The sequence below is a fragment of the Phaenicophaeus curvirostris genome, chromosome 2, assembly GCF_032191515.1.
Source record: "Phaenicophaeus curvirostris isolate KB17595 chromosome 2, BPBGC_Pcur_1.0, whole genome shotgun sequence".
In the NCBI taxonomy this organism is placed as follows: domain Eukaryota; kingdom Metazoa; phylum Chordata; class Aves; order Cuculiformes; family Cuculidae; genus Phaenicophaeus; species Phaenicophaeus curvirostris.
Genome location: NC_091393.1, coordinates 35077339 through 35101817, shown reverse-complemented (window position 1 = coordinate 35101817; position 24479 = coordinate 35077339). Strand labels below are relative to the sequence as shown.

The following is a 24479-nucleotide window of genomic DNA, read 5'->3' as shown; positions in this document are numbered from 1 at the left end:
TTTAGCTTCAGATTTCTCTGCTTTGCACACTTCCCAGAGAAATCACAGCACCTACATTTGGTGCTAATAAAAACTCTATTAATGCTAATTGATTTTTACATGAAAAATTTATTAGCTAGGGTTTCATGCTATGTGGCCATGTGCTTTAACAGCTTCTTGTCTGCAGCTCACCTCATGCTCAGCATGGATACTTGCATTAAAACTCCACATGGAAGATATTGCAGCTTTCAGACTCACTCCAACACAGAGTTCAGCACAATAGAGGTTTCTGAATGTCACCAGACCTATGCTCAGGTGACAAAAACAGGCTGACAGCAAAGGTGCATTGGAGGAAGAGCCTCACTGGTCACAAGAACCACCCAGGCCCTGCCTCAGTGAGTCTGGGAGAAGTTTCAGGTCACAGAGACAGTGTTAAGCCTGAAGCTGTGGACAGATAGCAGAGGGAATGGGAAGAGGGAGCTAGAGGCTGAGCAGCGCAAGGCAGGCAGCACTGCCTGAAGAAGCCCTCAGCTGAAGGGAAGGATGTAGCTAAAAGGCCAAGTAAAAATTAGTTGGATAACTTAACATGAAAAAATTATTTGGAGATTCATCCAAAACTCAAAGTGTCAGTCATTTCTGAGGTTGCAATAGCTCTGCTTGCTTTTATTAACTTTTGTTTTCTTAAATTAACACCTCTGCCTGGATGCTGCCATTTCAAAAAGAGCAGAATAATTTTTTTCTCTCTTTTTTTTTTTTCTCCCCTCCAACTTTCTGCAAAATCTTTCACCTCCAGCCAGAAAGGAGGCCTGGAAAATTTCAGCTTTCTAGGTGAAACTTTTGGACAGTCACAAGCAAGTGAAAACAGGGAGATATAACATAATGGAAACACTTTGGCAGCCTTAGCTCTAGCTGTCACCAGCGCTCCAGCTCTAATGAAAACTTTCCTGAAGTAAGGCTGGGGTAGGCACATTAACCCAAAGAGAGCCTTTCCTGACCTCACCGATAGACAGACTGAGCCTTTTGGGAAGGAGAGGGGTGCTTGGGCAGCAGCAGGGGCACCCAGGTGACTTTCAGATTTCTGCTGCAGCCACTCACACCACGGGTGTTCTGGCTCCAGGAAGGCAGGAGGCAGCACCCGTCTTCCCCTTAGTCACTCAGTGGGGGCTACATGGACACAGGGTTAATCTGCATCAGTCGGGGTGCCCCATATCAGACGGGGCTTGCACGTGTAAATCAGAAGGCTATTCCTGCCCAGGATTTAATCCCTTCACCTGGAGGTTGGACACTACAACAGCTTGCCCAAAACAAGAGTTTTCTACGTTCCTGGCTCGCAGAAAATTCTGTCTGTTGTTTCCCAAGCACCGTCAGTGCTGCTCTGGACAAATTCCCTGGACCTGCCATCCTGTTGGCGGCCAAGTTTCCATGGAAAGGACACTCAGCCTTGCCTGACAGGAGAGAGAGATGCTGCGTGCTAAACCACGGAAATCCTAGCAGGGCTGGAGACCCAGACAAACAGCCCTTCACTTCCAGCTCATCCTCCCTCAAGGGGCAGCCCTGCATGCTGCAAAGTCAAGATAGTGTGCTGCAGTTCAGCAGTCACAATCAAGTGGGAATGGATGCACCAAAGCTTCCTCCACCACAGCTCTGGGCACAGCAGCCACAGCCAAGGGGACAGATCTGTACTATGTCCAGGGCAGCCCCTTCCAGTGCAGGAAGTCGGCTGTAGAACCTTTAGGGGCACCTTGGCCCTTGAACGCTCTTCATTTGATCAAGATGACCAGTTGGCATTTCTGAGGAAGATTCATGGTTTATCATCTGCATTGTCAACTGGTTTGTAACACACAGAGGCAAAACATGCTTTAGATTATACCCCGCTGGCAATCCAGACCAGTTGTATGGTCTTGAAACTCTATGACATCATCCCAGTGGCCCCCAGTGAGAGCAAAACCCAGCCGGTGTTTTACTCAGTGTCACTTGTGATTTTCTTACCTGAGAGTTTCCTGGATAAAGTCAAGATGTTGGATTACTATTTGTCATTTGAAATCATTAATTTTGGGCCAAGACATTTATAGCATTTCAGCACTGCTCAACTTGAAGGCTTCAAATAAAAGGGCTTTCCTCATTACTTTCTTATTATGTATCTAATAGTCTTATAATGTGCCTAATTTCAAGAGAGGCCTGGGGGCTGATTCTGAAGGGAAATAGCACACTTTCCAGCTGTTGAAGTGCCTGAGAGGTGAAAGATCTCTGTCATTGACATGCCCAAGTTACAGCCTTAGGCACCTGTCCCATGAATATGCCCTTCCCTTTCTTGGGGTCCTTTCTCTGCCTATGCATTACATAGGGCGCAGCTGCCAGTCTTCAGGGACCACTGCAGGAGACTCACAGTGTCACAGCTACAGGGGATGCCATTACAAAGCTGGGAAGGTAGACACAGTCCTGAGCTGAGTAACCACAACCGCTGATTTCTGGCTTCCTCACCATCAAAACATGAAATTTTGTGCCAGCTTTCTGGGACAAAAGGGCTGCAATGCACGCATAGAGCAACCTGTACACAATACCACACCCTTGGGGCAACCATCGAGGCCAGGCTAAAAGCAGGCTTGTTTGGTTGAAACCAGGTAGCTGGCAAACTACCATCTTGTCACTGGACTGGGAACAATGCATGCAGTCCCAGACCACGTCAATGAGAAGCAGAGCAGAAGGAAATACTGTCCTTCTGGCCCCTGAGCATTACCGAGGTCTGAGGCTGCTTGGTCTCCCACTTAAATTTTCATGTGTGCATATACCCACATTACCTGTGCATCTATATAACTCTTGCACCTCTAGAAACAGACAACTACAGATCTATATTTATATGCATACATTCTCTAGTGTCTATCAATCGGGTGTGAGCCAAACTTGTGGTGAGAGCTTCTAATTTTGCTCTCTAAATGCATTGATATGGAAGAAAATAGCAACAGACAGTGATTGTTTGTGTGTTGAACCTCCTCTCCCCTTAAAAGAGGGAGGTTTCTGGACCCACACCCAGAGGACTGCCAGACAAACGGTTGGGTTTGCATGCAGCATAACTGAGGCACAGAAAACAAGAGGCAAAGGATCCTCTAACAGCAAATCTACCACTGGCGGAGAAAGTTTCTGTTGTTGAGAAGGTGCTTGACACAAGGCTGTTGCCTCCCCACTTCACCATTCATTTCTGCCTCCTCTTCCCTGCAAATCCTTTCCTCCTCCAGGATGAACCAAAAAGTAACAGCAGTTTTTGTAGACAGATAGTCCAAGCCAGGACTAAAAGCTTCCAGGAGGAGTTAGGAACAAGCAGCTGGAGCTGCTGGCAAAGGTTAGAGGGAAATCTAAAATAATAATAAAACCCAGTTATTATTGTAAACTGCTGACTGGCTTCTGTTTAACAACCCTACCTGTGACCAGGCTGATACTAATTTTAAACGCAGGAATGGCAATGATGGCATGTGCCTTGAAAACATTACATTTAAGCACAAAGGCTCTTAAAGGATAAGTTCACAACATTTCTCTGACATACTGCTAACAGGCCACTCAGAGTACTTAGATATATGAAGCAATTGAAAGGACACATACTGTAATTACAGGGATATACAGATATACATGTTTCAACCTTAGCTTTAGAGCAGTAAATCTTTGCTGGGTAGATAAATCTTTGGTTGGTAAGAGGCGACTCTTGCAGCTGGTTCCTGTAAAGTAAATGTGCTCTCACATTAATAAGCTTTAACAGTGAATAGTTCCATTGATTTTGGTGGGGTTCCTTGCAAAAGTGAAGATTGTAAAATTTCTTTGGAAGAAATCTGACTGGACACATTTTCTTCAGTGTATTTCAGGCACTTCTGCAGTAAAACTTACCAGCCTTTCCAAACCAAGGCTTCAGTATGCTTCTTTTTCATTATTAAACCAGTAATCTAGTAGTCCTTGACACATTTACTGACAGCACGTAAGATATGATGGGTTTACTATCATGCAAGGGGATCACTATTGCTATCACACAAGGATGCCACTACCACTTCCTCATATCCTGCACTGATGGGTTAAAAATAAGTGCATGACACTCACAAAATGCCAAAACCTGAGTGTAATTATTTTCAGGCTTTACCACTGTATAGACAAAGGACTGAATTGATCTGGTTTTCACTTGTGCCAGTGTTGTCTTACCCATAGCAAAATTGCCTAGAAGCTCCAAGTCCACTTCAGACTGTAATGTCTCTGATAGGCACACAATGGGAGTATCAGAAAATGCAAAGACCATGAATACATCCAGATGTTTTGCCAGTCACTATCAGCTAACAGCTGGCTTGTGCTCTGGGAAACATAACTCTGAATGTTCTTCCCTATGTAAAAACATGTCATCCTTTTAAAAACTCCTCTGGCTCCAAAGTCATGTGGCAACGGTATACTTAGGTTAATATGTAATGCTAAAAAATCCTTATACTAGTTTTTTAAATTTATATTCATATTATGACGGGTAAGTAGTAATATTTTACCTACCCCTCCCATGCCACTGTTCTGTGCTTCTGTTGTATTGTTCTCTTCAGTCTCTAAACCCAAAGCTGCATCCTTCTACCTCTCCCTTTGCATGGGAGCCTGTTCAGGCTTCCAGTTGTTTTTCAATGTTCAAGTAAGCTCAGCACCACCATGAACTTACTGTTTCCCACTATTCCCTTGCCAGTCCATATGCAGGGAATGCCATTCATCTTATCCATGTGCCAACAAGCTCTTTGGCACTAGGATTGCTTTTTCCCAACTCTTTAGACAATCTGTGACCCTGAGGGGCTTAGTCACTGGTAGGGATTCTTTAGGCAATGTAAATTAACCATTAACTAGCTGAATCCTCCAAGTCTATCGAACTCATCAAGGCTTAATATAAGCCCAGTGAGGTTTGCGAAGTCTGGGTGGCTTGCAGGATTGACTCAGAAGTACTTTCCCAATTAAGCAGTGGTTCAGAAGAGATTGTGGGATTTGGGTCATTATTGGTGACAGTTCTTGGGAGCTCTGAAGAAAGGGCCGCAGGGAATAGTCCCCTCTCTTACTCAGGCAATGAGGTGACTCCCCTGGAAACCACTCCTTTTAGTTCCCTATTAGTATTCTGACACACCGTTCATCCTGTAAAAAATTACCTTGTCACTGGTGCCTCTACTAACTGTCATAATCTTGGATGGGGCATTAACAGGCAAGTCATTAGCTCTGCTCTGTTCCAGCACGCTGAAGCTATTCACAGCTGCTCAGGAATGGTGTCTTCAATATGGGACAGAGCATGCCTTGGAAATATCCATAAAGATTCATGCACCTTTATGTGTGTCGCCTATGGGCCATAACATTACTTTCCTCAGTGTTGCCCGCAGAGCAAGATTGAATGCATTTCTCCCCTTAGTCGGAAAAAGGTGCATAAAGCCATGAAGCTAACAGGACTGTCAAGGACAGAGGTGGAACAGGAGATCAGGGTGAGATATGGAAAGGAAAACTGTTTTGAAGAAAACAGCGTCTCTGCTCTTTACCCCAAATCTTTCTTGTATTTTTTTTGGAAAGGATGCATAGATAAAAAAGGTACAGAAAAGTGTTCCATTTGACCCATTGGGAACCCCATTTCAAGAGTTAACTTTTTTCCCTTCTCTCAAAGACAATGGTTGCTGGTGTTTAGTTAATTAATTTTAATGAAGTTAATTAAGTGGAAAGATTATTAGTCATAATAAAGTCAATTTCATAGATACTTAAAGTGGGAGTACAGCAAAAGATATGAAAACTTCACAGCAATTTTAAAAGATAAAGTCCCAAAAGATTATGTGCACAGATCTACGCTCCTTTTGTGATTTTACTAGAGCTGCAGAAGTAACTGTTTTTTCTCTGTTCACATGTGACAATAACTGTTTGGATATTAAGAAATACTCATTTTGACTTTATTTTTATCTGTCAAAATGTTCTCTACATCCAGTTTAGGTTAATTATGATCCTAAAGTGAAGTTTTTACTTCATTTTTCTCTCTTTAAGGTTGTGGTGCCTTGTGCACTCTGTCTGACAGCCCACGCGACAAGAAGGCATATTTATATCTTGTCTTTGCTTTTGTTTTTGTTTCTATGGAATATAATCCGTAGGAAACCTACACATGCCTTTTTATTCGAGAAAAGGGAACTTCTTCAGTGACACATGCTTTGTGCAGTAATACTTTACAGAACAGAGTATAAAAGCAGTTAACATAGAAGTCTGATCCAGAGTCAACTGCAACTCCTGGAAATCTTATAGATAACTGCAGTGGGGTGTCCTCTCCAAAAAGCAGCATCTCAGCTCTCTATCTGCAACAGCCCATACACAAGCGAAGCTCCCTCCATCCTCTGCTCCACAAGCATAAGATGAAACGAAAACTGTGGACAGAGATCATCTTGAAATTACATGGAATTAACAGATCTAATCCAAGGAACCATCACACGCAAAGGATTCCTTCGATCAGATAAAATCTCTCCAATTGGGACTATTTCCTTTAAAATGTGCTCTGCTTCCCTTTCCAGGATCTGCATTTCTGAGGCATCATTTAGCTGTTCACAGCCCTGCAAAAGGGCAGCCACAGGTTTACTCACAGCAGAGGTAAACTTCTACATACAATGGGCTCTAGAATCCATAATGAAGAACAGTTGAGAAAACAGTTTCCAGCTCCTTACCTAGGGAATGAGGAGCACTGCTTTGGGACCTGGCTCCTCACTCAGTATCATAAATAACTGCATATGGCAGAAGAAAAAAAAAACCGCTTAATTTATTTCCATGAGTTAAGCACATACTTTAGGAATAAGTGAATCACTCTGTTGTTTCCTGTCTCCTGCCAATAAAAGTGGACTTACTTTAAGTATGCTGGTCTACAACAGAGGCACTAAATTTTTACAAAGAACTGTTGGACCACGTTAGTGAAGTCCACCAGCGCACTGATTCCAGGTTTGTTGGAGTTGCTAGATCCTGTGTGCTGGCTTCCCAGTGGGGAATCACTGCCTGGAGAACAGAAGCCTGCACAAATGCTCAGAGGAATGAGAGGTATCATGTCTGGGACCTCAGGACAAGGGGTAATGACTTTAAGATGAAAGAGGGGAGATTTAGATTAGATATTATGAAGAATTTTTTTTATGTGAGGGCAATGAGGCACTGGAACAGGTTGCCTGAGAGGTCATGGATGCCCCATCCCTGGAGGTGTTCAAGGCCAGGTTGGATGAGGCTCTGAGCAACCTGATCCAGTGGAAAGTGTCCCTGCTCATGACAGGGGAGTTGGAAGTAGGTGATCTTTAATGTCCCTTCTAACCAAAACCACTCCATGAGTCTATGATTCTATGGTTATTGAATCTATGCTTATTGAATTCTATGGTTATCTAACCCAGCAAACCCAGACTGCAAATTTCAAAATGACAAGGCAGCACAGGTCCTAGAGATCTACAGTGGCCTTTTTGCCCCTAAATCATACAGATTCCATCAATAATGGCCTCAAGCTCCACCAGGGGAGGTTCAGGCTGAACATCAGAAATTTTTTTTTCCCAGAAAGGGTCATTGGACACTGGAACAGGCTGCCCAGGGAGGCGGTTGAGTCACCATCCCTGGAGGTATCTAAAAGACAGGTGGATGAGGTGCTCAGGGGCATGGTTTAGTGGTTGATAGGAATGGTTGGATTTGATGATCCTGGAGGTCTTTTCCAACCTAGTGATTCTGTGATTCTGTAATATTTAGGTCCCTAATACCTAATGAAGTGCTTAGCTCCCTCAAAACCTTGTTACAGATGTCAACACAAGGCAGCAGCCTCAATGCTTCTACTGCGAGCAGGTCCCTGAGCACCTTCGATGGGTCTGAGTGCATAATATCCAGAGAACCCTGTAGAGCCCAGAACACAGCACTGTAAGATCATTTGGTTGGAGAAGACCTTTGAAATCATAAAGTCTAACCCCACCTGTCCCCTACTAAACCATATCCCTAGCATGTCATCTACAGTCTTGTAAACACCTTCAGGGATGGGGACACAACCACCTCCCTGGGCAGGCTCCGCCAGTGCCCAATAACCCTTTTGGTTAAGAAAATTTCCCCAATAACTAATTTGAACCTCCCCTGCTGCAACTTGAGGCCATTCCCTCTCATCCTATCACTTGTTACTTGGGAGAAGAGACCAACACCACTACACTACAACCTCCTCTCAGGCAGTTGTAGACAGTGATGGGGTCTGAACTCAGCCTCCTTTTCTCCAGGCTGAACAACCTCAGCTCCCTCAGCTGCCTTGCACAGCCACTGTGTGAGAGGGCTTAGGATTCCGTGATAAGCAGTGTCCCTCAGGGGTCTGTACTGGGACAGGTGCTGTTTAATATCTTCATCAATTATATAGACAGTGAGATTGAGTGCACCCTCAGCAAGTTTGCAGATGACACCAAGCTGGATAGGATGACACCAAGGATAGGATGTCATCCAGAGAGACCAGGACAGGCTGGAGTAGTGGGCCTGCAAGAACCTCATGAGGTTCAACAAGGCCAGGTCCAAGGTCCTATACCTAGGTCAGGGCGATTTGTGCCTTCAATACAGTATGGGGGACGAAGTGATTGAGAGCGACCCTGCAGAGAAGGGCTTGGGGGTGCTCATTGATGAGAAGCTCGACATGATCCAGCAATGTGTGCTTTCAGCCCAGAAGGCCAACTGTATCCTGGGCTGCATCAAAAGAAGCGTGGCCAGCAGGTCGAGGGAGGTGATTCTGCCCCTCTATTCCCCTCTTGTGAGGCCTCATCTGGAGTATTGTGTCCAGTTCTGGAATCCTCAATGTAAGAAGGATATGGAGCTGTTGGAACGGGTCCAGAGGAGGGCTATGAAGATGATCAGAGGGCTGGAGCACCTCCCATACAAGGACAGGCAGAGTTGGGGTTGGTCAGCCTGGAGAAGAGAAGGCTCTAAGGAGACCTTATAGCGACCTTATAGTTACCTGAAGGGGCTGCAGGAAAGCTGGGGAGGGACTGTTCACAAAGGCTTGTAGTGATAGGACTAGGGGCAGTGGGGATAAACTGGAGAGGGGCAGATTTAGACTAGACATAAGGAGGAATGTCTTCACCGTGAGGGTGGTGAGGCCCTGGCACAGGTTGCCCAGGGAAGCTGTGGCTGCCCCATCCCTGGAGGTGTTCAAGGCCAGGTTGGATGGGGCTCTGAGGGGTCAGCGGGAGGTGTCCCTGCCCATGGCAGCAGGGCTGGAACTGGATGGGCTTTGAAGTCCCTTCCAATCCACACCATCCCACGGTTCTGTGGGAGCGGGGAGCAGGTCAGAGCCGCTCCGGCGCAGCCCGGCCCGCGGGTGACACCTGGCGGCGGCTCCGCGGGGCGGGCGGCCGGGCAGGGGCTCGTCCCGCCCGGTGCCCTGAGGGGGCGGGCGGCGCGCGGGGAGCGGGCTGGAGCCGCGCCGGGGCGGGGGCAGAGCGGGCGGCGGGGAAAATGGCTTCGCCGAAAGGGCTGTGGAGCACTGGGGCGGGCTGCCCGGGGAGGCGGCTGAGGCGCCCTACCGGGGGGTGTTTAAAGGGCGCTTAGACGAGGTGCTCGGGGATCTGGTTCGGTAGGGGCTGGACCCGATGGTCTCTAAGGTCTGTCTTTTCATAGAATCATAGAATCACCAGGTTGGAAAAGACCGACAGGATCATCGAGTCCAACCATTCCTATCAATCACTAAACCATGTCCCTCAGCACCTCATCCACCTGTCTTTTAAACACCTCCAGGGAAGGTGACTGAACCACCTCCCTGGGCAGCCTCTGCCAGTGCCCAATGACCCTTTCTGTGAAAAATTTTTTGCCTCGTGTCCAGTCTGAAGTTCCCCTGGCGCAGCTTGAGGCCATTCCCTCTTGCCCTGTCCCCTGTCCCTTGGGAGGAGAGGCCATAACCCTCCTCTCTACAACCTCCTTTCAGGTAGGTGTAGAGAGCAATGAGGTCTCCCCTCTGCCTCCTCTTCTCCAGGCTGAACAACCCCAGCTCTCTCAGCCGTTCCTCGTAAGGCCTGTTCTCCAGCCGCCTCACCAGCTTCGTCACTATTCTCTGGAAGAGCGTTTTCCAACCAAACGATTCTGTGATTCTGTTAAATTCCTAAGAAAGCATCCCTGCTGCTGCCACCCCATCCCAGCGCCATCCCACTGAAAGGGCCAATTTCGTTTTGAATTACTCAGTGTAAGAAATGGCACATGGGGAAGCACGCCTTGCATCAGCAACAGCAACGTGGGGGTGAGGCCTCTCTGGCTGGTGATGTGGTCGAAAAGCTTAGGACTTTTCGTGGAATCATAGAATCTTGATAAAAGCATAGAATGGTCTGGGTTAGAAGGGACCTTAAAGATCATCCAGTTCCAACTCCCCTGCCGTGAGTTTTTTGCTGGATCAGGTCGCTCAAAGCCTCATCCAGCCTGGCCTTGAACACCTCCAGGGATGGGACATTCACAGCCTCCCTGGCAACCTGTGCCAGTGCCTCGCCAGCCTCACAGGAAAAAAAAGTCTTCCTAATATCTGATCTAAATCTCCCCTCTGTCAGCTTAAAACCATTAATCCTTGTCCTATCACTACACTCCCTAACCTTTTCCCTATCTTTTCTTTGAACCACACCTTCCTATTGCTCCAGTGGCAATCCATACCACCAGGTGTCCTAGAATGTGCAGAGATTTCAAGAGCTAACATTAAGCACAAAGAGTATTTGTCTCCATTTTGTCAGGTGCAGGAAGCACAAAGTATGACTTTTTCAGCAGAGAAGTGACCCCTGCTTTGAACAAAAGAGTCCAGTTGAGCGTTGGCTGTGCCATCCTCCCTCTCTCCAGTTCTTGCTGAGAGCTGCTGGTCTTTCTTTTCCTCATTATTTACCGGCAGCATCTGTAATTAAAAAGAAAAAAAAAAATCTCCATGGTGTTGTATCTATAGCTCCCCATTTTGCATTCGGAGCATGGGAGACATTCAGGCTGTGGTAATGAGGCTGGTTGGCCAGCCTCAGCCCAGCTGGGGCGAGTGGCAGAGCCTGGTATAGTTGGCTGGCACGTAACGGGGACATTATGAACTCAGGTGACTGCCAGACTCGGAGGTGAAGTTACAGAGGGGCCTCATCTGACTTCACTCATGCAACATTTCATTAAAGGACTTTGCGCCCATCAAAATGATGGAGCATAGGCCAGCGTGTTGGCTCTGCAGGCTAATTAGTCTCTCAGACCTTCTGCTCCTCTGGAAGTCCCAGCCCGGCTGGGTAGGACAGGGCTTTGTGCTGCTCGTGTTGAGTGGCCAGGTTCCACATCTGTGGTGCTGGTATTTTGCTGGTCTGCGGGGCTCTCATTTGGCCTATAAACCGCAAACATCTGCTGGGGTTATGGTCGGCTTGTTGGCTGATTTCAGCAGGGGTGGTGACCTGCTGTACTAGTCAATCCGTTCTGGAAGAGCAAACTGGATGAAATGTGGAAGAGTTTTAGAGAGCAGGAAAAGCACTCAGCCAGTCAAAAATAAAAACTAGGTTAGAAAAGAAAAAAAGCTGTGGAAATAGTAAAATGCTGCAGCTTAATAACCTAGGCAAAATGCACCCTTGCACTCCCAGTGTCCTTGGCGTTTCCCACACACTCTCTCCCTCAATGGCTAGATATTGTTTTTTAATGCATGTTGACAACTGAGTGCATTACTTTATCAACCAAATAAGATAAACAAAAATCTACAGTCACTTAGGAAGAAGTAGATTACAAGAAGAAAATGTGCCTCATGCTTACACCAATAAAGTACTCTTAATTTGATTTAGTCGGGGAATAGTTTATTTTAAAGTGATATTATAGCAATCAATTCGCCATAATAGCCCAGATAACATTGACATCTTTTGCTATTAATGCTTATGCCCTGTGCCTCTCAGAGAAATGTCACCATGGCTCAGCAGGCTGAGGAACAGTGCATAAAAGGCTAACTCTGTTCTCCATCACAGCAGTGTCAGCTAGAAGCATTTCACCAACGCTTCCCTCTAGTTACCTTGGATTGACACACATGGGAATGGAGGCAGGACTGGACTGTCAAAGCTCTCAACGTTCATCTTCATTTCTTTAAAAACAAAGCCACCGCTGCTGCTCTGATTCACCTCCCTTATGTGCCAAGCTAGATCAAGACTGATTCTGGAAGACCTGATGGATTTGCACTCGCTGACAGCAGATCTGTCCTTACTTAAGCAAAGCATGCATAGTTCTTTCTATGTAAATTCAGTTTAAATGCAGGAGTTCAGGTGAACTGTCGAAGCGACTTATCCTGCCAGTTATTCTATAGTCTCATTGAGCATTTATTTTCAGGGCAAGCAGGGCAGTACATGCTGAGATGGAGCGATGGAGCACAACTGAGTGTAAATAATACATTAGGCCTGATCTGGACCCACTTCTTCTGGCAAAACAGACTCCTTGTTCAGGAACTTAGTCCAGTTGGGACTTACAACAAATAGAAGTGTTTTATAGCACAACCTTGTAAACTACTTAAGGATTTAGAAAATAAAGCAAAGATACTGTTGCTGTTCCTCTATGGCTGGTAATTCCCAAGAGCATGGATGGCTGAAGAAAGATCTCTCTTCTCATGGTTACATACCCTGCCGTTTTGGGAATGTCATTCACTAGACTGCATTATAAAAAACATTAAATGACTCTTCCCTTGAGTTTATGTTCCTGAAGAAAGCCATAGCAGCCCAGACTGCAACTCACAGCAACCTAACTGCTTCTTGAGCACATGTTCAACCTGTCAGGTGACCGCCTCAGCCTCCCTAAAATGCATAAAAGTGCCCAATCCCTTTGAGAGACCTTGAAAAGACCAAGGTATTCACTGGCACGTCCCTCTCAGAAGAACTGGATGCAGTTGGACAGGAGCAAGATGAGGAGACTTCTGTAAAAATCAGTCTACAAACCCATTAACTTAATGGAGAGTGAAAAACATAAATTTTTTTTTAATCAACTATTGTAAGTATTAAAGTAGGGAATAAAATTTTCCATTAAATTCTATATGGCGGGAAGGTTATTGCTTACTATCAAATTCTCCTGGATTTTCCTGTGAGAGCAACGTGCCTGCCTGATAGTGTGTGGCTATCAGACACAAGGAAAATTATCTAATTTACAGCCGGTACTGAGAAAGCTACCAGCAGCAGAATAAAATAGTTCTCCATATGGTACCATAAAGCTTCCAAAAACTATAGTTAAAGAAAACAACAATGCTCGTAGAGAAAGTCTCCTTTTTTATATCAAGTGAAGGGTTACAGCAACAAGACTGGTAGAGACTCACAAGAAGAGATTATGTCTTTGATTGTCTTATATGAATTTATAGCTTTTATGTACAGGATTACAAGTATTAGATGTGTCTTTGTGCTAACAGGGCTCATGTTTTGAAGTACAAGAAAACTCTACAGTTACATTCTGTGGAGGCTTCAGGACACAGTTTGCCAAATGGAAAAACATTTGGAGGTTTGGAAAAATCTTGCACATAAATTACTAAAGGCACGAAGCGCCTGAAAGATGGATGAAATCAGAAGCCAAGGAAAAGCAGCGCGTGTGCCAAGGAACAAAAAAAAACATGTAATGATTTCTTTTAATGACTCTCCTGCAAAATGGAGAGCAAGCTTCCAGGGCATGTCATATTCTCATAAAAGCAGCTTGCCTGGGTGATGAGAAATACTCTGTAAGTGGTCAGATCGAGACCCAATTTTTCATCCTTTCTGCACGTAGCTCTCCATTGATTATGTTAAGTGCTACCCACTGGTTAAAAACACAGCAAGCTCATTGTCTGCCTGTGGCAAAGGGCAGCTACACACTTGCTAATTTCCTGATTTATGACACACTATAGAAGGAATTGAAAGTGGGCACATGGTGGGGGGGGGGCGGGGGGGGAGGGGATGGGGACACACACACTATTAAAACAGAGGGAGATCAGGAAGTTTGTGATAAAGAAAAGGCAGGCTCTCGTCTGACATGTAATCTCTCTTTTGGCTTGAAGTAAACCTGCTCCTTCAAGGCTGTGCCATCAACAGGGCCTGGCTCAAATTTCACCACTAAATCTGAGTCAACAATCTCTAATCTGGACACTGGGCTCAGGATCCAGGCTCAAGTTGCAGTTGGAAGCAGACAACAGGGACATGGGGAGGTGGGGGCTGAAGGGGAGTGGGGAGAGGAGGAAAAAGACAATCTTTGTTTCTCATTTGATTGTCCATACAAGGCTGAACTGAGGTCATGTGTCATTTTTTTTGTCATCTCCAAGATAAATCCTTGCACCTCTCTGGCCTTGAAATTGCCTTCCTGACACTTATATTAAGTACAGAAGATCTATGTCCCAGAATGGGAGACATAAGTTTGCGGAGCAGCTCAGATTTGGAGTTCTTTTCATCTTTCTGACATGTGATACTGTGACATAAGCTGCCTGCACTGGGGTTGCTATGCAGATATAGTTTCTGAAAAGTTACACCAGGAAAACTAAAACCTACCGGTGGATTTAGCATTTCACAAAGAAGCAGGATAAAATGTGTAGCAGTTAGACTCAAAAGCTAAAAAAGGTGAATTAAACTTTCATGAAAACAATCTCCCTAAAAAAAAAAGGATCAATAAGTATAAAAGTATCTTGTTGCATTCCAAGCCTTTGGGCCGCTGGCTTAATCCCGCTACTGTATATAATAAAGGAGACCCTGTGTGTTTAATGGCAGGAACAGAAAGAAGGGGGAAATACTTGAGTACTGTACCCCTTAATTTCCCCCTCTTCTCCCCTCTTTGTTGCTGCTTTGCCATGATTTTATTTTGAAAAATAAAGACTAGAATAAAAAATATGTTGTCTGAGGCTTCCAGCCAAAAATGTGCCAGCACTTTCCCTTCCCACCCCACCCCCCAAACTCCTTAGGCCAAAAGCCTTAACAAAAGCTGTTTTCTGTTTGGAAGATCTCCGGGTCCTTTGCTCTTTCCTAACCCGTAACACAGGAAATGATTTTATAATTCACGTTATTAAGGAATTCGACTCACGCTCCCCCGCTTCCCACCCTGTTCCCTGGATGTCAACCGACAATAAACCTGTGGGCTGGCACCCGTCCTCTCTGACCCACTTGTGTCAGCTCCTCTACCTGACCCTGCCTGTAAAACATCTCCCTGGACCTCTCTTGCAGGCAGGCAGCAGCCAGCTTTCCCCAACATCCAGCCGTGCTTCAGCGCCTGCTTAGGCTTATGCTTAGAAAGATACCTGCGAGATAAATAGTGGGCTGCTCCTGAGTCATTTTCCACCCCGGAACATCGCGTTTCATGTCATGTCAAAGCCCGCACTATCAATTGGGAGACAATAAATAGTTCTCCCTTGGTAAGAATTGAAAGCCAGTCTCCTGAGGTGCTCCAGAAGGAGAGGGCAGGTAATGCCAAGGTCTGGCATCACTCAGCAAATGTGAGGCAGACCTGCAGATGCAATTCTGCCAGGCTGGCATGCTCCCCTCCTCTAAAAAAACCCAGCTGATGCTGCCAGCAGGGTGGCCCCTGGGACCTTTGCGGCCACCCATGACCTCTGCAGCCACCTGCCCTCCTTTGTCTTGCAGCTGGGCTCTGTAAGGGGTCGGTACTTACCGTAGTGACTCTGAAGCCATTTTGGGATCAGAAGGACATCTTTTTTAAATCAGTGCAGTAAAGTCCTTCCAATAAAAAGCATCCTTGCTGAGGGGTGGGAATCGCAACATGTCTCTCTCCTCAGCTATGTTATCGGTTAATAATAAACAAGCTTTCCTCCTGGTTCTGGGCAGCGTCACATGCTGTGTGGGCTGCCTGGATGCCAATGAGCCCCATGTAGGAGATCTTGTTGGACATCATCACTACGGGAGAGAGCCTCAAGTACTTATTCGAGGGCTGTGCTCCTTCTTCCTGGCCCTGCGGGTGTCATATTCGTATCTCTTCTACAACAGCAATTCTCCTGCCTTTCTTGGCATACCTCGTGTCCTGGTGGGCAAGCCAGAAGAGATTATATCTCATTGATCCTGGCCTGGGACACGGGGAAGGACGACAGCCTCTCTCAACACCTTGATTTGTGTGAACCTATGTGGGCTCAGTTCCTTCAGCTGGAGAAGGGGAATGAATCTGGGTCTTCTGCCCCTCAACAAGCCCCCTATCCACTACACCTTCTAGTAAAGAAGGCAGCGTTACTTCTTCCTCAAGTATTTTTAGTTTTACAAAATCAGTGCAGTAAAATCCTTCAAAGAAAAAGCAGACTTGCTGAGGGGTGGGAATCGCAACGCGTCTCTTTCCTCAGCTATCTTGTTGGCTAATAATAAACAAGCTCTTCTCCCCAGCCTGGGCAGTGTCCCACCTGCCCCGCAAAGGAAGCAGAGGCAAGGCTGCCCCTTCTCCCAAGACAGTCAGGTGCCTGGACACTTGATGTAGGGACACATCACTTTCAGATGCTCATATAAATTCCAAGAAAAGGTCCCAGTCAATGTACCTGGCTGCCTCTCTGTGTCCTGTATGTCCTTGGAAAACTATTTCAGTAGAGCAGTGGGTGAAGTGGCAGGGACACTCACCTGCTCTAGTAGGTAGATGATGCTTTAGACACTAGGGAACATCTTCAAGAAAAGACACTGTCAGCAGTGTAAGTTACTCTTTTTGTTTGTTTGTTTGTTTACATTGTTGCTGGGTCAGTTCTTCACAGTGTCACAGAAGTTACAAGTTCCAACAGGTCCTGCCTGGCCAACAGGACAGGCTGAGGAGCACCTCTGTGTCAGAGATCCTGTCCCCCTTGGAGCTGCTGCAGCACCACGCAGACTCCATCTATTGCACCTTTGAGTGGCCATGCTCCCTCTGTTCTTGGAAGAAAACAGCCAGGAGCTGCTGTTCAGCTGTATTTTTCACAGATCAAGTGTTTTGTTGGTGCATCCTATGCTTTCTGGAAAACATCATACAATAGTATCATAGAATCATTTAGGTTGGAAAAGACCTTTAAGATCATCAAGTTCAATCCTTACCTAACACTGCCAAGTCCACCACTAAACCATGCACCTCTGCACCACATTTTCACATCTTTTAAATACCTGCAGGGATGGGGACTCAACCACTTCCCTGGGCAGCCCGTTCCAAAGCTTGACAACCCTTTCAGTGCATAAATTTTTCCTAATATCCAATCTACCCCCCCCACCCCGTCACAATTCGAGGCCATTTCCTCTCATCGTATCACTTGTTACGTGGGAGAAGAGACCAACCCCCACCTCACTACAGCCTTCTTTCAGGTAGTTGTAGAGAGCAATAAGGTCTCCCCTCAGCCTCCTCTTCTCCAGACTAAACAACCCCAGTTCCCTAAGCCACTCCTCATAAGTTTTGTTCTCCAGACCCTTAACCAGCTTCGTTGCCCATCTCTGGACTTGCTCTAGCACCTCAATCTAGCCCATCAATCCAGCCTGTCCAGATCCCTCTGTAGAGCCTTCCTTCCTGAAAGTAGAGTAATACTCCTGCCCAACTTAGTGCCATCCTTGGGGTGCTACAGTTGGTATTGCATTTTTTTGGCCAGTACCATATTAACAGCAAGTAAAATGTGTGCAAGCCCATGTAAAGTTGTTCTATCAGTTTCAAGACATTTTAGCAGTGAAGATGTTCAATACGAAATAGGTTCAACCCAGTTCCTTACTCTCTCTTTCTCTCCCTCTGCTGCACGCATAGATACTGCCCTAGTACCACACTCCCATACTCACAGATCCTAAACATGAAGTCAGCTTTGGGTGGGAGTGAAAAGCTAAGCAACTCAAGGAGCCATTTCTTATTCTGAGTTACACCTCTGTAAATCCAGAGTAATTCCAAGGGAATCAACCTGTACTGGCACTGGCAAATTTGTTCTTAGTACGAGCACAGAATGTTTGTCATAGTTGTTATTAAATGATGCCTTTACATATTCCAGGCCTATTTTTAAAACAAAGGCAATGATGTTAGGACATCCAGTTCTATATATGGACACTCCAAATGGCACTGAAATGCCTCACGCATGTGTTTGGCTGAGTGTTGATTTGGGTGTCCAAATATGGACCTCAGAATGGGATATCTCACTTGGATAAGCATCCTTGCAAATTTGGCGTGCAGCACTTACTTGAACAAAGCAAATTTATTTCTAACGTTTAGCACAGGAAAAGCATAAAATGTTATCATTTTGAGGGACTTTCTTATCCAGAGAATTGGGCCACTCAAATGCTGATGTGTAGTAGTTCTGAAAAAAAAAGTTAAAGCTCTCAAAATCAGGTAGGACAACCCAGGAGGTAATTTACGCACGTGTTTGCAGCACACAGACCCCCTGTTACTGCAAGGGCAAAATTCTCGTTCACAGTAAGAATTCAGTGCCAGCAAAAGGACCCAGGCAACTTGATCACAGCAAATTCCCCTCCTGCCCCAGGAGTGTGAAGGGATGCACACTGGCTGACTGCTTGGTGACCTGCCTCTCTCTGCTCACGAAATCTTCACATCTCAAAAGTGCACATGTGCAAGAGCTGAGGTGTTTGCTGTTACACACAGGAACCTTCTCCTCTATCTCCCAGTGCATCAGGATTTTCTTTTTCTGGCTCATTGACAGTGAGTTCTCTAGGAAAGAGCTTGGCTTGACTATTAGGTCTTAGTGCGTAATAAACAATGTCAGCAGTGAGTGAGCACTGTTCTGCAAGCCTTTGCTGGGTTTCCGTAAATTGCAAAGGACCTTCTTACATCCTTTGTGTAATTCCACTCATTTTGTTGGCATCATACAAGGGGATGGATTTGGCCTCAGAAATAAAGCAGGTTTCTTTTGCATAATGTATTGTACCATTTGGTCTACATTTTGCTGAAGGTTTATGTGTACTTGGAGACTTCTGCCCAGATATGCAGCTGTAGATTTTTTTTTTTTTAAATAGCAAACAATGAACTAATTCAACTGTCCAAAGCAGTTGTTCATATTCCGAATTTTGGGATAAGTTGTTTAGAAAAGTGTAAGATGGGCAGATTTTCAGGAAAGCTAAGGTGAGTTTGTGATTGTTGGAAATGTGTGAAACCAGTTCCAGTCTAGATCGCTTTCTCTGCCTCTGCTGTCCTGATGATTTTTGACAAGCTGATTCCATTTCTGGAAAAAGCAGTTCACAAGAGAGAAAGATTTCTCTAAAGAGTCTGTTGTTTTTCAGAAGAGTGAAAATGTGTGCTAACAATTCTGGACCACTGACAAAAGCAAAATCAATACACACGGCCTTCATTTTACAGCCAAGATCAGATGAATAAATAGAGATGCAGCAAGCTGTTTACTAGGGAGACAAGCTTTGCTCTATGTGCCCTTCCAAGCAAGCGTGCTTATGCTGTTGTTGTTTGCCTTACATGGCTGGTTAATGAAATCACTCAAATAGTTACAGAGCTCACTGGACAATTCAAACCCGAACACTAGTAGCATTGCCCGCACTGGCCGAGAGCTGGGAAGCAAAGGTTATTGTGCGAGATCACTCAGGGCCTGCAAATATGTTGCTGTTGCAGAGTTTTGGAGGCATTTGGGAAGAGTCTGGTGCTTCGAAGAACTTAGGCTTAATTTCGGAGGGGAGAGGTCATGCATAGAAAAACCCCATTCTTATGAAAGGCAGGCAGAACAGGCTCTGTACACAGTCCCAAAATGTGCTTGCACAGATCCCCTTGAAATGAAAGAAGTTGCAGCCAGTGCATCCATCCAGGGCTGTTCTCTAAGATCAGGACCTAATTCTGCACTGTTCTAACTGGGGTTTCTTTCCCCTATGCCTTAAAAACTGCAGAAACTGCAAGGTGACGAGGGAGGCACAAAAATGGAAGGAACACAGATGCAGCCTTCAAGAACATTTACACACATTTTTTTCTGAGACATAAGACTGAGTTTTGTTTGATCTCTGACCAGGCAGGTAGAGGAACAAACCACCACATGCACAAAAAGGAAAAAAATAATAATAATAAAAAAACAACAGCACATCTAAGTGCATTTTTTTTTCTTGGAGATTTATTTTGTTTTAATAAATCTGACACCAGTCAGGGAGAGAGAAAAGCGTCGCAAGCCCAAAAGGAAAACAGAGCACACTGAGGGTGCTGCAGATTCTTGCTCTCTTGAAGATGTTTAATCAGTATCTCTTTGAGCTCTCTCCCTAGACTCAGGAGTTGTTGGATTTCTGCCCCCTCCCCTTTTTTTGTTGTTTTTTTTTTTAAATCATTTTTTTAAAAAGCGAGCTTACTCGCCCGGTGTGTTTTCCAAGCTTTCACAGCTCTAATAAATAAGGAGCACCTGTAAAACAGTAGCTTGATGTAAGTGAATCTGTACAAAGGAAAATATAGAAATACAGTATATACATAGTGCTCATAGTGCACCATCACTACAAGGCTCTGGTTCAACTGACTGTGCTGTCCTGCTCCCAACACCACTGCCACTGCCAGAGACACTGCTCCTGCAAACTGATCCTCACTCCCCTGCAGCAGCCTTATAGAAAAGGTGTACTCTGAACACTCAAGAGTGAACAATTGCTTTATTCGAGTTAGTAAACAGTTACACTGAATCACAAGGTGATCTGAATTTTTTTAAAAGTTTTTTTGATTGTTTTTTTAATTTTTGTGGGGGTTTTGTGGGGTTTTTTGGTTTTTTTTTAACTTTTCTTTTTTTTTCTTTTTTTTTTTTTTTGTGTATTTATCAGAATGGGATACTCCACAACTCTCTTACCAATTCAGTGCCAGTATAACATGCTCTAGTGTACTTTTGGACTCTTGGCTACAACTGTACAAGTGCACACAAGTAAATTCTACCCTGTTATCCTCCACCCACTGATTGAGGATCGAATTGCACATTTCTCTTAACCATGACAGGAGAAAGCAAACAGTGAAACAGAATCATGGGGGATCTTTCTCACTTTACCCTTGTTTTCATTGGTTTGTCCATACCATTCTAATTATCATGAAAGGGCTATGCATATGGAGAGATTGTCTCACTGCCTTCCTGGATCACTGAAAACCATCAGGGCTGAAATTTCATCCAAGTCTTTCGTGACGCCCAGCAAATATTCCCCTCAGATTATTTTACACCTTGAGGGAATTTTGGTCTTTAGTTCAACACTCTTGCTCTGTTCCCAAATGGGGCGCTATTTAGGGGAATTTAAAGAGAAAGCTGAGAAGAATAAACATTTACTGAGTTCTCTTGGCATTCAGTCTCTGAAAAACCACAGTATAAACTATTCATGCTGCTTCTTACATCTGTCAAATCAAAAATTAAAAGCCATAAAAGTGTAACACTGAAAATATGGCATTAGAAAGGATAAAGGTGGCCTTTGTAAAAATAACAAGGAAAGTATATTAGCCAATAAAATATTCTAACTCTTCATTTAAAAGTGCATCATGGGTAGGACAGAGATGAGACTGAAGCGTTGCTACTCCAGTATTACCCCCTTCCCCCATCAAAACTTGAATAGGTCCAAAAACCATACAATGCAAATCATGATTCTTAGTGTAGCAGCAAAACCACAGCAGTTTTTCAAAAGAAAAATAAAAATTTAAAAAACAAAAATCCGTCTCATTGTCCAGTCTCAAATATCTGAACTTTGAAATCAGAGAGGGAAAAGTACCTATGTTGGTCCGTGTGGTTTTTGAAACCAGGGTGAAAAATCCCCCCCAGCAAGAAACCAAGAGGAAAAAATGTTCCTTGGAGGAGAAGAGGGGTGGTCGCAGGAATGCTGAGCACACTGTGTGGGTCCATGATGTGCTGTCTTCTGGGTCAAAGGCACCCGTGGGACCGAGGCTTCCTCGGAGGGGCTTCATGACAGGAAGCTGTGTTCTTTGCCGGACTTTTAGCCAGAGGGGTGGTGAGCGGACCAGCTGGTGTCATTCGGTGGAGTGACGTGGTTTGCTCTGCTCCCTTTCTCCATGCAAGGTACCCTGTTGGCGAGCGTTCCTGCAAAGCAGACAAGGAGAGGTGATCAGGGCAGGCAGCCAGGCAGAGAGACAAGCCCACCCCTCTGGCCTCGGCTGCCCCTTGTGCCGCAAGGGCCATCGGCACGTGCAGCCTCCGAGGTCACTGGAAAGGAAGATGGAGGAATTTCTGCAATAAAAAGCTGGAAACTGATCCAATAATAGCGCATTCTCTGGGTTTCATGGAGTGCCTTTCATCCTACAAGGGCATGGGTGAATAGTGATACTTTGCAACTGTACAGTGTCCTTCACTCCTTGACCCAAATGTGCCTTACAGAGCTGGGATGTACCACACTTTGCATGGCACAGTGGAGTCAGAGAAGCAGAAGAATTTGGACCAGGACCCCTCAGCACCTGTGATGGGTATAGGATGGAGAGCATCGTGCACGCCAGGGTTTCCTAGAGACACCTCACTGTACAGGTTGGAGTGCAGCCCCACAGAGTCGATGGGTCTCACAGAGAAACTGGGACAGCACCTGGAGACAGCTCCACTCTCACGTAAATACACATCTCCCACTAACACAGCTAACTCTGTAGGTACTATCTATGCTATCTGTGCAAATTGAAAATGCCTCTCTTGGCCTTCCCCCAAATCCATAGTTGTACAAAGGAGAGATGTATGCTCAAGAGAGTAAAAATGGGCTGCAATGAGGGAGGTCGGGCTGGAGTTTCCCTCAACCCCCTTGGTCCTCTCTTTGGATGGTCTGCAACCAGTCTTATACCAACACCATAGCAGCTACAGCACCACAGGAGTCACAAGCAGCAGAGCATGGTGACTGACACTTGCCTAGCATGACAAGCAGAATTCCGATAAAGGCATTTTAGGACCCAAAACAGAACTTGGTACTACACTCACCGAGGTAAACTGTGGTTTACCTCGCAGTAATCTGATATTTTCAGGGCTGAACACATACATTTCCATGGACCATGCGTGGGATGAGAACAAAACCCTCCAGATCCTGCTAGAGCAGATCACAGAATTAGGTAAAGAATTTAACTTTCTAGTTGTTCCCTTCTTCTGCCCTGTTCCTCATTTCCAGGTCCATTTTTCTTCTGTAATCTGACTAGATGTACTGACTGGTTGGATTTTCTTTATTTTCTCATTTTTTTTAGGACAAAAAAGGGATGCATCCCAAAGGAATTATTCAGACAACCCCGTTCTAGAGTTCACTAGTGCTTTGACTGGGTGAACAATACTGAAGCAAACACAGCTTTATTGTTTTGAGGCCTTCGGAAAGCTGTGTGATAGCTCCCCTAAAATAAGGTGAGCTTTGCCACTGGTGAGGGCCAAGGTCATGAAAATCTTTGGAATCATGTTTTTGAAAACCCAAATCACTTTCTCATCAATCTAATGCAACTAACAACACCACAGTGGTTACAAGCTCCTGATGCCTTAGTTTATCTAGGGGCTACTGGGAGATACACCATGACCTCATGTGCTTCTGCATCCCTCGTCAGTTGATCATGTAGACTGCCTACCATGGACCATCTTCTCTCTCTACACAGCATCCTTTGGGCTCTGTCTCTTTCAATAGGATCTGCTGTCCCCTAAAGATTTAAACTGAAACTCTGAAGTACTTATCAGCCTTAATTTTGGTGCTGGGTCACATTTTTCTTCTCAGTCTGCTCCACAATCTCCCCTTCACACTCCTCTGTGGTCCCTCTTGTCACTGTACTCATGTACATGTACTCTTGTCACTGTACTCTTGACACACCTCCACCCTCCTGAAAAGCAGAGACTGGAAGGCACATTGACCATATTGACCAGCATAAACTCCTAGACCACGGAGACCTAGATCTAGGTTAAGGAGTAACGTTTGGGCTTTCAGGCAATGTGCCCAGCAGGACAAGCTTCACGCGTACAGAGAGCTGTGGACAAGAACTAGACTGAGAAGTGGGATTTATCTACCTACTAACTATTCCCCATAAAGTATATGAGTGCTTTCTGTCACTTCTTGGCTTGAAATCTTGCTCTGCAATTAAGTGAAAAAGGAAGCAAAGAAAATAAAAACTGTAATGTCTGTATGAAACTTCACTCTACACTTCAGGTGTTTTGCCTGCTCCTCTTTTTCCGTACATTAAGGGAAACAAATTTCCATCCCTCACTAATCAGTCTCAAATAGCATCACAAAGGCTGATAAGTGATTTGGGAGGAAAAGCATGAAGAAGTTCACTAGCTCAATGCTTTCTGCCTAGAGCAGTCAGTTAGCTTTGTTAAGTCCTGCCTATTTTCCCCTGCTGCAGATAGACTCAGTGTAGCAGAGTCTGCCAAGTGGAGAGAAGGATCTTCCCTGTTGATAGGCTCATATGGCAGTCATTGCATTTGATGAATGCATCTCTGCAGCGATCAAGTGACAGAATAAAAATCCATATCAGGCATAGCATGCAAAATTTGATGAAGAAATGGGAACACAGTAATCATCACCACTTCACAGTTAGATGTTACGCACCTCGTGCCAACACCAGCGTGCACGACCAGCACAATAAAGTCAGCTATTTATATCCCCCCCCAAAACAGATTACTTTTCAGGAGTGTGGCATATGCTCTCCACCCCAGCTGAACTTGCCCTCAACACACATCAAGTATCGCTGGTCAGATGAAAAAAAAATTACATCAG

The 24479-nt window shown here is 45.2% G+C and overlaps 1 protein-coding gene across 3 annotated transcripts in view; it reads right to left on the bottom strand.

Moving 5' to 3' along the window:
• Positions 1-21706: 21706 nt before the first annotated feature.
• Positions 21707-24479, bottom strand: part of SOBP (sine oculis binding protein homolog) — a 120953-nt gene continuing 118180 nt past the window's right edge. For all 3 annotated transcript variants that reach the window (XM_069851680.1, XM_069851681.1, XM_069851682.1), the window contains one exon: positions 21707-21844. The gene's annotated coding sequence lies outside the window, so the exon portion shown is untranslated. The remainder of the gene's footprint in view (positions 21845-24479) is intronic.